The sequence below is a fragment of the Dermochelys coriacea genome, chromosome 5, assembly GCF_009764565.3.
Source record: "Dermochelys coriacea isolate rDerCor1 chromosome 5, rDerCor1.pri.v4, whole genome shotgun sequence".
NCBI classification, from domain to species: domain Eukaryota; kingdom Metazoa; phylum Chordata; order Testudines; family Dermochelyidae; genus Dermochelys; species Dermochelys coriacea.
This window is the reverse complement of record NC_050072.1, coordinates 13,773,363-13,790,368: the sequence shown is the minus strand read 5'-3', so window position 1 is coordinate 13,790,368 and position 17,006 is coordinate 13,773,363. Positions and strand designations below refer to the sequence as shown.

The following is a 17,006-nucleotide window of genomic DNA, read 5'->3' as shown; positions in this document are numbered from 1 at the left end:
TTTTGGCTACGTCATCAGTTGCCCCTCCCTCCGTGAAAGCAATGGCAGACAATCATTTCGTGCCTTTTTTCCGTGCGGGCGCCATACTGCTTTCAGCAGCAGGTGCAGTAGGTCTGCAAACCATCGTTGTTATCCGCTGCTTCCGCTGCAACTCTGCTCTCGTGCTCTCCTGATGCTATGAATCCACCTCACAGGTCCTCTAGATGACCGTCATCATCCACCACTTCTGCTGGCACCCTGCTCTCCTGGGGGTCTCGCAGGGCTGCTTCCGCTGCAGCTCTGCTCAGCTGCTCTTGTCTCGCCATACCATGGCAAGCGTGCAGCCCATTCAGCTGTTGTGTCCTGGCAGCAGACAGTGCAGAAGGTCTGCAAAACTGGTCATCCAACCACCACTTCCCCTGCAACTCTGCTGTCCTGTAGACGCCATACCATGGCAAGCATGGAGCCCGCTCAGATCACTGTCGCAGTTATGAGCATTGTAAACACCTTGCACATTATCATGCAGTATATGCAGAACCAGAACCTGCAGGCAAGGAGGCAATGGCAGCGCAGTGATGAGAGTGATGAGGACATGGACACAGACTTCTCTCAAAGCACAGGCTCTGGCAATTTGGCCATCCTAGTGGCAATGGGGCAGGCTCGTGCTGTGGAATGCTGATTCTGGGCCCATGAAACAAGCACTGACTGGTGGGACCGCATAGTGTTGCAGGTCTGGGATGATTCCCAGTGGCTGCGAAACTTTTGCATGCATAAGGGCACTTTCATGGAACTTTGTGACTTGCTTTCCCCTGCCCTGAAGTTCAAGAATAACAATATGAGAGCAGCCCTCACAGTTCACAAGCGAATGGCAATAGCCCTCTGGAAGCTTGCAATGCCAGACAGCTACCGGTCAGTCAGGAATCAATTTGGAGTGGGCAAATCTACTGTGGGGGCTGTTGTGATCCAAGTAGCCAACGCAATCACTGAGCTGCTGCTATCAAGGGTAGTGACTCTGGGGAAACGTGCAGGTCATAGTGGATGGCTTTGCTGCAATGGGATTCTCTAACTGTGATGGGGCGATAGACGGAACGCATATCCTTATCTTGGGACTGGACCACCCAGGCAGCCAGTACATAAACCAAAAGGGGTACTTTTCAATGGTGCTGCAGGCACTGGTGGATCACAAGGGATGTTTCACTAACATCACCGTGGGATGGCCAGGAAAGGTACATGATGCTCGCATCTTCAGGAACTCTGGTCTGTATGAACAGCTGCAGCAAGGGACTTACTTTCCAGACCAGAAAATAACCGTTGGGGATGTTGAAATGTCTACAGTTATCCTTGGGGACCCAGCCTACCCCTTAATGCCATGGCTCATGAAGCCATACACAGGCATCCTGGACAGTAGTCAGAAGCCGTTCAACTATAGGCTGAGCAAGTGCAGAATGGTGGTAGAACGTGCATTTGGACATTTAAAAGTGCGCTGGCGCAGTTTACTGACTCGGTTAGACCTCAGCGAAACCAATATTCCCACTGTTATTACTGATTGCTGTGTGCTCTACAATATCTGTGAGAGTAAGGGGGAAAATGTTTATGGAGGGGTGGGAAGTTGAGGCAAATCGCCTGGCTGCTGATTACGTGCAGCCAGACATCAGGGCAGTTAGAAAAGCACAACAGGGCATGCTGCACATCAGAGAAGCTTTGAAAACCAGTTTCATGGCTGACCAGGCTACGGTGTGAAAGTTCTGTTTGTTTCTCCTTGATGAAAACCCGACCACTTGATCACTCTACTTCCCTGTAAGCCTACCGCCCTCCTCTCCCCACTTCAATCGCCGCTTGCAGAGGCAATAAAGTAATTGTTGTTTCAAATTCATGCATTCTTTATTAATTTGTCACACAAATAGGGGGATAACTACCAAGGTAGCCCAGGAGGGGTGGGGGAGGAGGGAAGGACAAGGCCACACTGCACTTCAAAACTTATTGAATGCCAGCCTTCTGTTGTTTGGGCAGTCCTCTGGTGTGGAGTGGTTGGGTGCCCAGAGGCCCCCTGCGTTCTTGGGCGTCTGGATTAGGAGGCTATGGAACTTGGGGAGGAAGGCAGTTGGTTACACAGGGGCTGCAGTGGCAAGTCTGTGCCTTTCCTACACCTCAACCATACTCTGGAGCATATCAGTTTGATCCTCCAGTAGCCTCAGCATTGCATCCTGCCTCCTCTCATCGTGCTGCCACCACATTTCCTCTTCATCCCGCCACCTCTCTGTTGCTCCCACCACCTGTCCTCGTGTTCATTTTGTGCTTTCCTGGACTCTTCCATTGTCTGCCTCCACGCATTCTGCTGGGCTCTTTCAGTTTGGGTGGACTGCATGAGCTCAGAGAACATTTCATCGCGAGTGCATTTTTTTCGCCTTCTTATCTGCACTAGCCTCTGGGACAGAGATGCTGGTGGCAGCATTGAAACATTTGCAGCTGCAGGAGGAAGAAAAGGGAAAGTAAAATTGAAAAAGACACATTGGCCATTTAAAAGGAGGGGCTGATGTTTTTGGGTTAACATGTAGCACAAACCCAACTAACCCCCCCCCAATTCTCTGGGATGATTGCTTCACCCCCCTCCCCACCACATGGCTAACAGCAGAGAGGATTTCTTTTCAGCCACAGGTAAACAGCCCAGCAGGAATGGCCACCTCTGAATGTCCCCTTAATAAAATTCCCCTATTTCAACCAGATGACCATGAATGATATCACTCTCCTGAGGATAACACAGAGAGATAAAGAATGGATGTTGCTTGAATGCCAGCAAACACTGGGACCACACGCTGCCATGCTTTCTTATGCAATGATTCCAGACCATGTGCTACTGGCCTGCCATGGTAAAGTGTCCTACCATGGAGGATGCAATAAGGCTGCCCTCCCCAGAAACCTTTTGCAAAGACTTTGGGAGTACCTCCAGGAGAGCTTCATTGAGATGTCCCTGGAGGATTTCCACTCCATCCCCAGACATGTTAACAGACTTTTCCAGTAGCTGTAGTGGCCGCGAATGCATCCCAAGTCTTCAGGGCAAAGTAATCATTAAACACACTTGCTTTTAAACCGTGTATTATATTTACAAAGGTACACTCACCAGAGGTGCCTTCTCTGCCTTCAAGGTCCGGGAGCCCAGGTTGGGAGGGTGCTGTCTCCAAGGTGATAACCAGTTCCTGGCTATCAGGAAGAGTGGTTTCTCTGCTTGCTTGGCGTGCTCTATCATTTTCCTCGTCCTCAAAATCCGCATCCCTGTTGCATGAGACTCCATTGCTGGAGTCTACGTACAGGTGCGGGGTAGTTGTAGGGGCACCCCCTAGAATTGTGTGCAGCTCATCATAGAAGCAGCATGCCTGGGGCTCTGATCCCGAGCGGGCGTTTGCCTCTTGAGTTTTTTGGTAGGCTTGCCTGAGCTCCTTAAGTTTCACACAGCACTGCTGCAGGTCCCTGTGATAGCCTCTGTCCTTCATAACCTTGGAGATTTTTTCAAATATTTTGGCATTTCGTCTTTTGCAATGGAGTTCTGATAGCATGGATTCATCTCCCCATACAACGATCAGATCCAGTACCTCCCATTCGGTCCATCCTGGGGCTCTTTTGAGATTCTGGGACTCCATGGTCATCTCTGCTGATGAGCTCGGCGTGGTCATGCCACGGTGGCCAAACAGGAAATGAAATGCAAAAGTTTCCAGGGCTTTTCCTGTCTACCTGGCCAGTGCATCTGAGTTGAGAGTGCTGTCCGGAATGATCACAATGGAGCACTGTCAGATAGTTTCCAGAGGCCAATACCATCGAATTGCGTCCACACTAACCCAAATTTGACCTGGCAATGTTGATTTCAGTGCTAATCCCCCTCGTTGGGAAGTACAGAAATAAATTTTAAGAGCCCATTAAGTCGACAAAAATGGTTTCGTTCTGTGGATGGGTGCAGGGTTAAATCGATCTAATGCTGCTAAATTCGACCTAAACTTGTAGTGTAGATGAGGGCTTAGTGATATTCCCATACTTGACAAGATTTAAGGATAACAAGGAGCAACCCTAAAGTGACATTGCAGGGGCTGAATGGATGTCTTGTAACTTATCCAGACTCAGAATCAAACTATAAAACCAGGCAAACATCCACATGGCCTCAGAACTCTATGCGTTTCCTCCTTTTCTGATGTGAAAAATACCACATACCCTTCTCATATCAAGGCTGATATTCAACTGGTGGGTTTCACTCGAGCTGACCTGCTTTTTAAATGCAGCAGGAGATTGAGAAGGGAACAAGCCAGTGCCATCCACTGCAAAATTTTTGTCTGGTTTGGAATGTTTCTTAGTAAGAAGGAATCCAGGTGCTGGAAACCGAGGTGCTTACATTTTCAATGGGTACCAAGTAAAGTCAGTTACATTCAATGATTCTAAGCCTTCCCCTTTTCTGTTTACTGCTACTGCCATGTTCTCTCCCCAGTCCCTCCATGCCCACAATTCAAATGAAGTGTCCTCAGCATTTTAAATACAATATGTATAGATATCCTAAGCCATTGCTCTTGCAGCCAACAGGCAGCCAGATTCTCTGCAAATCCTTGGGGATCTACTAAGTTTGGAAGCTATGTTTGTATTTCCCTTGTGATAATTTTGAGCAACAAATTTAACCTTAATTGTAAGATCAACTGTGAGAAAGCTTATCAAGCATCACAATAACCAATGACAAATATTTATGGGAAAAGACGCAGAAGAGAGACAGAGACACAGTTCAAACAAAAAGGCCTACTGATATAATTCAATGATTATGATAAGATCATGCCTGGTAAATGAGACGTATGGGACCAGAAATCAATGGACCAGAACTGGTGTTAGAAATTAGGCCTAATTGATGGACTAAATAATGATGGGATGGGCTATTCTGCCCATCACTCCACTTTTCAGGTCCTCAGAAAGAGACTTTGGAGGGGAAAGGCTGGCTGTGATGCTGGCTGACTGAAAGATGGAGAAAGAGCAAGCTGCTGCTACCACCACCACCATTTCCTAAGACTTCAGGCCTTCATCATCCTAATCTGAGAGATGGCCTGATCAGACCCAGTCAGAGAGAGGGTGCCATATGACACTGCAACCTCTGCATCCTCTGGCTAAATCCCAATTACCAGGAGGGATGTGAGAGTTTGTCACATCCCTCTCCATGTGTGTTCTCTTCCTTCCCCACCTTATATCTCTTTCTTATCACTTGCCCTTTTCCTTCTCTCTAATAAGAGTGCGGCTTAGCTGGCCAAAACCATGTATTTTGCAACACTGCTGTAAGCCTGTGACCAGAAAGGGGAGGCTAAATGCAATGCCTAAAAAAATCTGATACTTCTACAAGTTTGCCAGGTCTCAGATTTCAGAGTAGCAGCTGTGTTAGTCTGTATTTGCAAAAAGCAGGCCAGTCCTTGCTTACAGACAGCCCCCCAACCTGAAGCAAATACTCACCAGCAACCACATACCACACAACAGAACCACTAACCCAGGAACCTATCCTTGCAACAAAGCCTGTTGCCAACTGTGTCCACATATCTATTCAGGGGACACCATCATAGGGCCTAATCACACCAGCCACAATATCAAAGTCTCGTTCACCTGCACATCTACCAGTGTCATATATGCCATCATGTGCCAGCAATGCCCCTCTGCCACGTACATTGGTCAAACGGGACAGTCTCTACGTAAAAGAATAAATGGACACAAATCAGATGTCAAGAATTATAACATTCAAAAATCAGTTGGAGAACACTTCAATCTCTCTGGTCACTCGATTATGGACCTAAAAATGGCAATTCTTCAACAAAAAAACTTCAAAAACAGATTCCAACGAGAGACTGCTGTTGGGTCATTACACAAAGTAAAACTATTTCTCCATGTTTATCCCCCCTCCGCTGTTCCTCAGACTTTCTTGTCAATTACTGGAAATGGCCCACCTTGATTATCACTACAAAAGGTTCCCCCTCCTCCCCTGCTGGTAATAGTTCACCTTAAGTAATCACTCTCCTTACAGCGTGTATGGTAACACCCATTGTTTCATGTTCTCTATGTATATAAATCTCCCCACTGTATTTTCCACCGAATGCATCCGATGAAGTGAGCTGTAGCTCACGAAAGCTTAGGCTCAAATAAGTTTGTTAGTCTCTAAGGTGCCACAAGTCCTCCTGTTCTTTTTCCAGGTCTCAGAGTGGCTGATCAGACTGTGTGCTGTGCCTGTGTTTCTCAGCAATGAGTTTACAAATGAGAATCAACGCCAGAGACAGAAGCTACATTTTCTTTCTTCTGCACGTGTCTCTTTTGCCTTCTAGGAAACAGGACCAGGCTTTAACAACTGCTCTAGCCCCCCTCAACAAAATTCTTCTCTTTACCCCAAACAGGACAGTTATGACCATCTAAAAGACTGGTAAACATCTTGGTTTCCTTCTACAAATTCTCTTCAGCTAAAAGGCACAGGAGATGTTTTTGAAATGAAAGCCTGGCAATCATTTACATTATAAGTACTTCAACTGTTTTTCCTTTTCTGTATCTCTAATCTTACATGTTGCATCTTTAACAAAAGGGTTTAAAGGATTTTTAATGGTGTGGTTGCAAGCTGAGGTCTCTGTATACCAACCCTCCCCCTCCTCACACCCACGAATCTTGTTATACAACTGTTTAAAGTTGGACAGTTAGAGTTGTGTTAACCTTTGACTCTGTGGGGCCTTTATTCCATCTAAATACATACAACACTTCTTATTGAGGAGAGCATGAGCTGGGGATTGCTTAAGGGAAAAACAGAACCCTCTGCCCATAGTTTTTTCCCCCCCACAGGAGGATATGATATGGTGCTTGGTTAATAATAGTAATGTCGCAAAAGCAGTGCTCTGTGGAGTACTAGCTCCTACTGCACTTGCTGGTAGTATTCCCACTGGTTTGGGAAGGGAATGCAACAAAGAGTAAGGGTTCTCCGTCCTTCCAAAACACAGTTTCAGAGCTGTGAAGTCCTGACCATGTGGGGCTGGCTTGAGGTGTTTCTGGGGAGACAGCACCTGCTTTGTTGGTGCGACACACCCATATCTGCTCCCGTGGGGTCTTTTCTGCCTGGTTTGACTTTTATTTGCTTCCATCCATCTCTTGGAGCAGAAAGGAGCTTAGGGCCCTGCAATCTACTGAAGGCAAGGACCTTATTAGCAGAGAGTAATTCTGGGCCTGACTTAGATTCTGTGGTCTAGCTGTCCTTGACCTCATCTTTGTGAGCACACTTATGGAAGAGAAAGTACTTCTCAATGTACCATTAGTACTGTGACTTCTTCCCTCCGAGCTGTTTGTTAATCAATGCTATGTCCCCGCACCTACATTTTGACCATTGCCTGGGTGGGAAGGGAAAGGAAGGGAAGGGCAAATAATCCTATTCTATACTTGTAAATTAAACTAATCAATGAGTTAGGAAAGACTTCAAAAGGTACTGGGGGGGGAACAGCATAGTTAAGGATCACTTTAGTTAACAAAGCCTTTATTTAATTATGTTTAATCATTTCAACAAGTAACTTGTCAATAAACCACACTGCTTTGTGATGAGTAACAGGAAGCCAGGCTGGGTAGCAAGGAGGGATTGCTGAATGGAATGGAAAGATCAATAAGCTTTCTAACAAATACTGCAATGTAGATAAGAGTGCATAAAGCGCTTTGTTTTGACTACTTTTCCATTCAACTAAGAGCATCTTGGTATTAATTTTTCATCGGATCAACAACCATCCAAAATAAACAAATCTTTTAAAATCTAGTTCAGTACAAGGCTGAAAAAGTGGGGAATAAAAAAAATAATTTAAAATGACACTTAGGGCTGTATCCTAATTTTTGTGAGACACACAGTATAACTTGGCATTACCCAGGTATCTCCTGCACTACAAATCCCAAGAGCAAATTAGGACAAGAGCTCAGGATACTGTCCCAAAGGGAAGAGCTGCTGCTGAATTAAACTTCTCTCCTCAACAGAGACAACCATGGTCTACTAGGCTGAGCATGGGGCTGTGACTCAGGAAACCTAGCTTCTACTCCTAACTCTGCAATTGACTCTGTATGACCTTGGGCAAGTAACAATCTTTCTGTGCTTCAGTCACCTCCAGCTGTAAAGTGGGAGATAAGGGTAACTCCCTCTTCCAAAGCCATTTTACCCACCTTTGTGATCAGCAGCTCACTAACCAGCAGTACAAAAGTACAAATCATTATCAGCCTTCTTCATCACCACCAAATCTGGTGCATATATGTAGATCAAATACATGAAATAAATACAACTCACTACATGAACTGCTGGGTAATACATTCTTTTATTACATAAATAAGGGAAAAAATGGACATACAAGAGCTATCAAATAATACTTGACACTTATATAATGCTTTAACTCTTCAAGGTCTTCTCCACACCTCAACTAGTTTACCATGTGTATGTGTGCAGCATCACCTGCTTAACATGTGATGTGGCTATTATCCCCAAATGTATAGATTTGTTGGGGGTAGGGGGCAGGGAAGGGAAGAGATGTGCTGAGTGACTTCCCAAAGTTACAGAAGAAGTCAATATGATAATTGGGATTAGTACTCAGCCATTCCTGGTTCCACAAACCTTCCCCCTCAGTATATAAAAATAAATATGAATCCAAAGAAAATGAGTAAGAACAATGCTCCAATTCCTTCCTAAATATACTACTTCCTGTTTGCCCTATTGTACTACTTTCTTTCCATTATTTCCACTCCATCTCCCTTCTACACTCCACTACCTCCTCAGGCCAAAAGCCCAATTGACATGCAAAACTATTTGTATATAAATTCAGCCCTGTGGTCTTACATTAGGACTGAACATAGCCCAACGAGTATTTAAGAAAAATTAAAAAAAAGACCAGTATGCACGGTGCTGGTGTGAGCAGGTAACACTGATTTCAATTTTCAGAGTAGCAGCCGTGTTAGTCTGTATTCGCAAAAAGAAAAGGAGTACTTGTGGCACCTTAGAGACTAACAAATTTATTAGAGCATAAGCTTTCGTGAGCTACAGCTCACTTCATCGGATGCATTTGGTGGAAAAAACAGAGGAGAGATTTATATACACACACACAGAGAACATGAAACAATGGGTTTATCATACACACTGTAAGGAGAGTGATCACTTAAGATAAGCCATCACCAACAGCAGGGGGGGGAAGGAGGAAAACCTTTCATGGTGACAAGCAGGTAGGCTAATTCCAGCAGTTAACAAGAATATCAGAGGAACAGTGGGGGGTGGGGTGGGAGGGAGAAATACCATGGGGAAATAGTTTTACTTTGTGTAATGACTCATCCATTCCCAGTCTCTATTCAAGCCTAAGTTAATTGTATCCAGTTTGCAAATTAATTCCAATTCAGCAGTCTCTCGTTGGAGTCTGTTTTTGAAGCTTTTTTGTTGAAGTATAGCCACTCTTAGGTCTGTGATCGAGTGACCAGAGAGATTGAAGTGTTCTCCAACTGGTTTTTGAATGTTATAATTCTTGACGTCTGATTTGTGTCCATTCATTCTTTTACGTAGAGACTGTCCAGTTTGGCCAATGTACATGGCAGAGGGGCATTGCTGGCACATGATGGCATATATCACATTGGTAGATGCGCAGGTGAACGAGCCTCTGATAGTGTGGCTGATGTGATTAGGCCCTATGATGGTATCCCCTGAATAGATATGTGGACAGAGTTGGCAACGGGCTTTGTTGCAAGGATAGGTTCCTGGGTTAGTGGTTCTGTTGTGTGGTGTGTGGTTGCTGGTGAGTATTTGCTTCAGATTGGGGGGCTGTCTGTAAGCAAGGACTGGTCTGTCTCCCAAGATCTGAGAGAGCGATGGCTCGTCCTTCAGGATAGGTTGTAGATCCTTGATGATGCGTTGGAGGGGTTTTAGTTGGGGGCTGAAGGTGATGGCTAGTGGCGTTCTGTTGTTTTCTTTGTTGGGCCTGTCCTGTAGTAGGTGACTTCTGGGTACTCTTCTGGCTCTGTCAATCTGTTTCTTCACTTCAGCAGGTGGGTACTGTAGTTGTAGGAATGCATGATAGAGATCTTGTAGGTGTTTGTCTCTGTCTGAGGGGTTGGAGCAAATGCGGTTATATCGTAGCGCTTGGCTGTAGACAATGGATCGAGTGGTATGATCTGGATGAAAGCTAGAGGCATGTAGGTAGGAATAGCGGTCAGTAGGTTTCCGATATAGGGTGGTGTTTATGTGACCATCGCTTATTAGCACCGTAGTGTCCAGGAAGTGGATCTCTTGTGTGGACTGGTCCAGGCTGAGGTTGATGGTGGGATGGAAATTGTTGAAATCATGGTGGAATTCCTCAAGAGCTTCTTTTCCATGGGTCCAGATGATGAAGATGTCATCAATGTAGCGCAAATAGAGTAGGGGCATTAGGGGACGAGAGCTGAGGAAGCGTTGTTCTAAGTCAGCCATAAAAATGTTGGCATACTGTGGGGCCCACTAGCCATCACCTTCAGCCCCCAACTAAAACCCCTCCAACGCATCATCAAGGATCTACAACCTATCCTGAAGGACGACCCATCACTCTCACAGATCTTGGGAGACAGACCAGTCCTTGCTTACAGACAGCCCCCCAATCTGAAGCAAATACTCACCAGCAACCACACACCACACAACAGAACCACTAACCCAGGAACCTATCCTTGCAACAAAGCCCGTTGCCAACTCTGTCCACATATCTATTCAGGGGATACCATCATAGGGCCTAATCACATCAGCCACACTATCAGAGGCTCGTTCACCTGCGCATCTACCAATGTGATATATGCCATCATGTGCCAGCAATGCCCCTCTGCCATGTACATTGGCCAAACTGGACAGTCTCTATGTAAAAGAATGAATGGACACAAATCAGACGTCAAGAATTATAACATTCAAAAACCAGTTGGAGAACACTTCAATCTCTCTGGTCACTCGATCACAGACCTAAGAGTGGCTATACTTCAACAAAAAAGCTTCAAAAACAGACTCCAACGAGAGACTGCTGAATTGGAATTAATTTGCAAACTGGATACAATTAACTTAGGCTTGAATAGAGACTGGGAATGGATGAGTCATTACACAAAGTAAAACTATTTCCCCATGGTATTTCTCCCTCCCACCCCACCCCCCACTGTTCCTCTGATATTCTTGTTAACTGCTGGAATTAGCCTACCTGCTTGTCACCATGAAAGGTTTTCCTCCTTCCCCCCCTGCTGTTGGTGATGGCTTATCTTAAGTGATCACTCTCCTTACAGTGTGTATGATAAACCCATTGTTTCATGTTCTCTCTGTGTGTGTATATAAATCTCTCCTCTGTTTTTTCCACCAAATGCATCCGATGAAGTGAGCTGTAGCTCACGAAAGCTTATGCTCTAATAAATTTGTTAGTCTCTAAGGTGCCACAAGTACTCCTTTTCTTTTTACTGATTTCAATGGAGTTTCACCTACTTAAAGCAGGTTTCTAAATTAAATTTATTCATATTTTCAGAAGTCTCCACCTAGTGCTCTAGGCCCAGTTCTTCCCTCCTTTGTACTCACGCAAGCCAATGAGATTACACCCAGGTTGCTTGGTGTAATGAAGGGAAAAATCTGACCAGTATTTAGAGATGTTTAAAAATTCTGAAATGAAATTCTAAAACTTCAAAAGGCAATACTTTCAAAACTGGGGGACAGATTCTGAGAAAACATCAGCTCCCAAAATAAGTTGCCAAGTTTTCAAAAGATTTCAGTCCTCTGATTGCTGAGTTCTTTTGCAGACCTGGCTGCTGGGTGCTGAGATTTTTTGAAAATCTGGCCCTGGGTGCCTAAAGGTAGAGGGTGAAATCCAGGCCCCTCTGAAGTCAGTGAGAACTTTACCACTGACTTCAATGGAACCAGAGTTCACACAGACTTTTAAAATCCTTACTTATGTCCCAGTCCTCCAAACATCTATACATGAGTAACTTGACACACATAGATTCATAGATACTAAGGTCAGAAAGGACCATTCTGATCATCTACTCCGACCTCCTGCACAGCGCAGGCCACAGAATCTCACCCACCCACTCCTACGAAAAACCTCACCTATGTCTGAGCTATTGAAGTCCTCAAATCACGGTTTAAAGACTTCAAGGAGCAGAGAAGCCTCCCTCAAGTCAACCATGCCCCATGCTACAGAGGAAGGCGAAAACCCTCCAGGGCCTCTCCAATCTGCCCTGGAGGAAAATTCCCGACCCCAAATATGGCGATCAGCTAAACCCTGAGCATATGGGCAAGATTCACCAGCCAGATACTACAGAAAATTCTTTCCTGGGTAACTCAGATCCCATCCATCTAATATCCCATCTCAGGGGATTAGTCCTATTTACCCTGAATATTTAAAGATCAATTACTTACCAAAATCCCATTATCCCATCATACCATCTCCTCCATAAACTTATCGAGTAGAATCTTAAAACCAGATAGATCTTTTGCCCCCACTGCTTCCCTTGGGAGGCTATTCCAAAACTTCACTCCTCTGATGGTTAGAAACCTTCGTCTAATTTCAAGTCTAAACTTCCTGGAGGCCAGTTTATACCCATTTGTTCTTGTGTCCACATTGGTGCTGTACACAAGTAGTCCCATTGAAAATGTCTTGGTATTTTATTTAAATCTTTTAGAACAATGTAATTTTTTGAAATTTCAGGGTTTTCTGCTTGAAGTTAGGACTATTTCAGATGAAAATACCTGTAGTCTTTTTAATATATACTGAAAAATTCAAATATTTACAAATTCCAAGTTTCTAAATCTACTTTGAACATACATTAATTTTGGATTCAAAATGTGCAATTTTGAATTGTACATGTTTTTAAATGTGAAAGTGGTCATTTGTACAAACTTTGTATCATTTATGGATTGTGAAGTGGTCCAAAACTAAACGCTGAAATCGTCAAAACTGTATTGTCACTTTAGCACAGTTATTTTCATAACGAGATTATAAATCACATACAAAGATCAGATGCATATGATGATCTTTTTGTCTAGAAAACACACTGAGGGAGGTCAGCCTCACAGTTGCCTCAACAGAGGCCTGTAAGGTCCAGATCTTCAGGCATCCTGCTGCCTCTAGACTCCATCTTACAGCTGTGATGGGTTCGGCCGCAGAGATCACCTTGGGACTGTCACCTGATGTGCTGAAATTACCTTTGAGCCAGTTTTCCCTGCCAGTTTGGGACTCCAGAACCCTGCCTTGTTGAGCCAGACACACCAGCCTGCTGCAACAAAGACCCAGGGTCTAGGCCACGCTCCCGAAGTTGCAGACTTAACTAAAAACAGCTCAGCAGGTTACCTGTCTCTAGCACCCAGACCCCAATGGGATCCAAACCCTAAATAAATCCGTTTTACTCTGTATAAAGCTTATACAGGGTAAATTTGTAAATTGTACGCCCTCTATAACACTGATAGAGAGATATGCACAGTTGTTTGCTCCCCCAAGTATTAATAACTTTTTCTGGGTTTGTTAATAAACAAAAGTGATTTTATTAAGTATAAAAAGTAGGATTTAAGTGGTTTCAAGTAATAACAGCCAGAACAAAGGAAGTCACAAAGCAAAATAAAACAAAAACACGCAAGTCTAAGCCTAGTACATTAAGAAGCTGATTACGGGTAATATCTCACCCTCAAAGATGTTCCAATAAGCTTCTTTCACAGACTAGACTCCTTCCTAGTCTGGGCCCAATCCTTTTCCCGGTCCAGTCTTTATTAGATCCAGCAGACATCTCAGGTGGTAAGCAGAGATTCTGTCATGACTGGCAGACCCCTTTGTCCAGCTCCACCCCGTTTTATAGCTTTGGCACAAGGTGGGAATCTTTTGTCTGTGCTTGTCCCCACCCCCGCCTCATCAATGGAAAAGTACAAAGATTAAGATGGATTCCAATATCATGTGACATGGTCACATGTCACTGTAAGACCCCTAGTCTCCATTCTTCCTGGGTTGGCCCACATGCACACAGGAAGGCTTGCACGTAAATAAACCATTTACAACCAATTGTCCTAGGCAAGGGGAGACATCAAGATTCTAAACCACCATTAATGGCCCACACTTTGCATAATTGCAATAGGACCTCTGAGTTATAGTTCATATTTCTAGCTTCAGATACAAGAATGATACATGCGCATAAATAGGAGAAATATATTCAGTAGTTTATGACCTGTTATGATACTTTACAAGAGGCCTTTTGCATAATGCATATTCCAGTTACATCATATTCACACTCATAAGCATATTTCCATAAAACAAATGGTGTGCAACATCACAATGGCTTCTGAAAGTCCCAACTTCTTCCTTTGCACTAGTGTGCATAGGCATGAACACTTGACTTTTCTAAAGAGATTTAACATCCTTTAATATTGTACTGCTGCATGAAGCTTAGCTACCTCAAGGACTACTTCAGCAATTGAGCATGAAAAGGAATTATGGGTTGTTCAAAGCCTTTTTTTTTTTTTTTTTTTTAAAGAGTAGTGATGCTGTAATAAATTACCATTTTTATAGTGCATTACTAATGAACCACATAGGGAGAAATGGGCTATTAACCATTCACCTCAAAAGATAATTATTTGCATGTGCAATAGCTACTTATCGAAGTATTTTCTTAAACAATTGGATATTAGTGGTTTTAGACTGGAATTAATCCTGTTCTGATCTATTTTTCTTGTATGTTTTATAATACAAAACAGGCCAGATTCTGCACTGATTTAAATCTACAGGATTGCCCAAACAGTAAGTCAGCACAGAAAGTGCCATAAGAAGTATTGCAATTAAATGCATAAAAGGCAGATGATGGTTTTGATTTTTATTTTTATTGTGCATGTAACCACAGAATCACCAACCATTATATATATGGATGAAAAGAGAATGCAGAGACCTTTGTGTTAATTGATTTGTTCATTTTTCATTGTTGATTTAACGCTCACAGAAGGTGTTATTATGAGGTTGAAGTTGTCTATTTATTCCACAGCAGGTAAAACATGCAGGATAAAATCTTCAAGAGCACTTAAGTGACTTAAATTCCTAAGTTCCACTGAGTTTCAATCAGATTTAAGCTTCTAAGTGCCTACGTCACTTATGAAAACTGGACAGGCACGTAAGTAATTTAGGTGCATTTGAAAATTCTACCTGCCTCAATCTTGACTTGGAGAAACCACTTATAGGTTAAGAGGGGAGTTCATTCTTGGTAGCCACTGTGTCCTTGACCTTTCTGATGAAAGTGCCTACAAAGGGATCAATTAGTTCCAACTCTGGTGGGGAATAAAGTATTAGTGAAAACTTTCCAAGAGGATAAATAAAATGAGTCATGATAGAGATGATGTAAAACACAGATTTGTACAAGTGAATTAAATTATGCATTGTAATTTAAGGTTTTTTCACATACATTTGAATGAAAGCAGTTGTAGATACATTGACTGCAGTTGTTCAGATGCATCCGATGAAGTGAGCTGTAGCTCACCAAAGCTTATGCTCAAATAAATTTGTTAGTCTCTAAGGTGCCACAAGCACTCCTTTTCTTTTTGCGAATACAGACTAACACGGCTGCTACTCTGAAATCAGACAAACTGTATGCTGCAATATAAATGACAACTCACCAGTCATAGACCAAGGATCTCCAGTCACAGAATAGGCTCTTCTAACAAATGCCCCTAGGGTGTCCTTGTGAAAATCAGCCAGAGAACCACCAATCAAAATAAAAATACCAGCAACAAAACATGTGGTTCTTGTGGGTGTGGAGCCCTCACTCATCTTGAGCCACTTTTGCCATTTCAGATGGCATCATTATGTGGTTGTCACAATGCATAGCTAAGTAAGTGCTACAGAAATGGATGTGCTTGTCAGTCAGATTTTGTGCGCTGCCACTGTTATGTAAAACTGAAGAGTCATTGATTAATACTGAGACTTTTCTGTAAACATCTGTTGAGTAGAAACAGAAGCTTTTTGTTTGGCTGAGAGGTCCTCAACTTTTTTGTTCTGTGTGCTATAGTTTAATACAGATCGTCTTGCCCTTCCCTTTCATTCATGACCTCATGGACCACCTCTCCTTCAATTCATGATCACATATCAACTACAGCACTTACTCAAAGGGGAAAGTAATGCTAGGGAAGTATTCAATATATTTGCCATCTTTTAAATTCATGTTAGTAGTAGGAAATAAAGGAGAAACCAATACCATGTGATCTACCAGCTCTCTGCAAACCTCCAGCAAGTGCTTCACAGACCACAATTTGAGAACCACTGGTCTAGTGCATGCCTACAACAGCTTTCTCCCTGCATCCTCTTCTATCATTAGACTTGGCATATAAAGCAATACAGATAAACTAACTTCTGCAGGAAAACTATACTGGTATTCACAAGTATGAAAAATATTGAACTGAACTGGGTAGGATGTTCATGTGCTGAGTAGAATCAGAACAGTTCAACTATACAACATCTCTTTCTCTCTGGCTGAGGCCAGATCAGTCCTCTTCTGCTTATATGACCTGAAGCAACCCAATTCAGGCTAAATGCATTAGGGGGCACAGGACTGGGGAAAATGCTACCTCTGCTTCCATTTTCCCCATGTCTTCACTGGGAATCTACAAAAGAGACCTTATATAGGTGCACCACAGAAATTGGGATCATGATGTCTAGGTGCAGAAAGATTTATGGAGTTAGGAATCAGCTCTGTGGCACAGTTCCCCAGCTTGTCCCGAATGTATCCCATTAGGAATTGATGCTGATTCCTAGACCAGAGATGCTATGGTGATGGGCACAATCTAAAGAACACAGAGACACACTCCTGCATTGGCAGCTACTGCACAACTGCAGAGGACTTAGCAAAGGGCATCACATTTCCCTGCTGAATTCATGCTGCTAGGGGAAAGCAGCACCCTCCTTAGCTATTTCCTGTCTCCAGGCATTTCTTCCCTGCTGAACCCCACTCTATTCCCCACAAGGGCTTTCCCAGCTGCATGGATGATTTCTTAAAAAATCCATCTTGCTGAGTTTCCTACCCACTACCCTCAT

The 17,006-nt window shown here is 43.6% G+C and overlaps 1 protein-coding gene across 6 annotated transcripts in view; it reads right to left on the bottom strand.

The window, feature by feature from the left end:
• KATNAL2 (katanin catalytic subunit A1 like 2) overlaps nucleotides 1–17,006 on the bottom strand; it is a 76,312-nt gene that overhangs the window by 7,269 nt on the left and 52,037 nt on the right. The window lies entirely within an intron of this gene.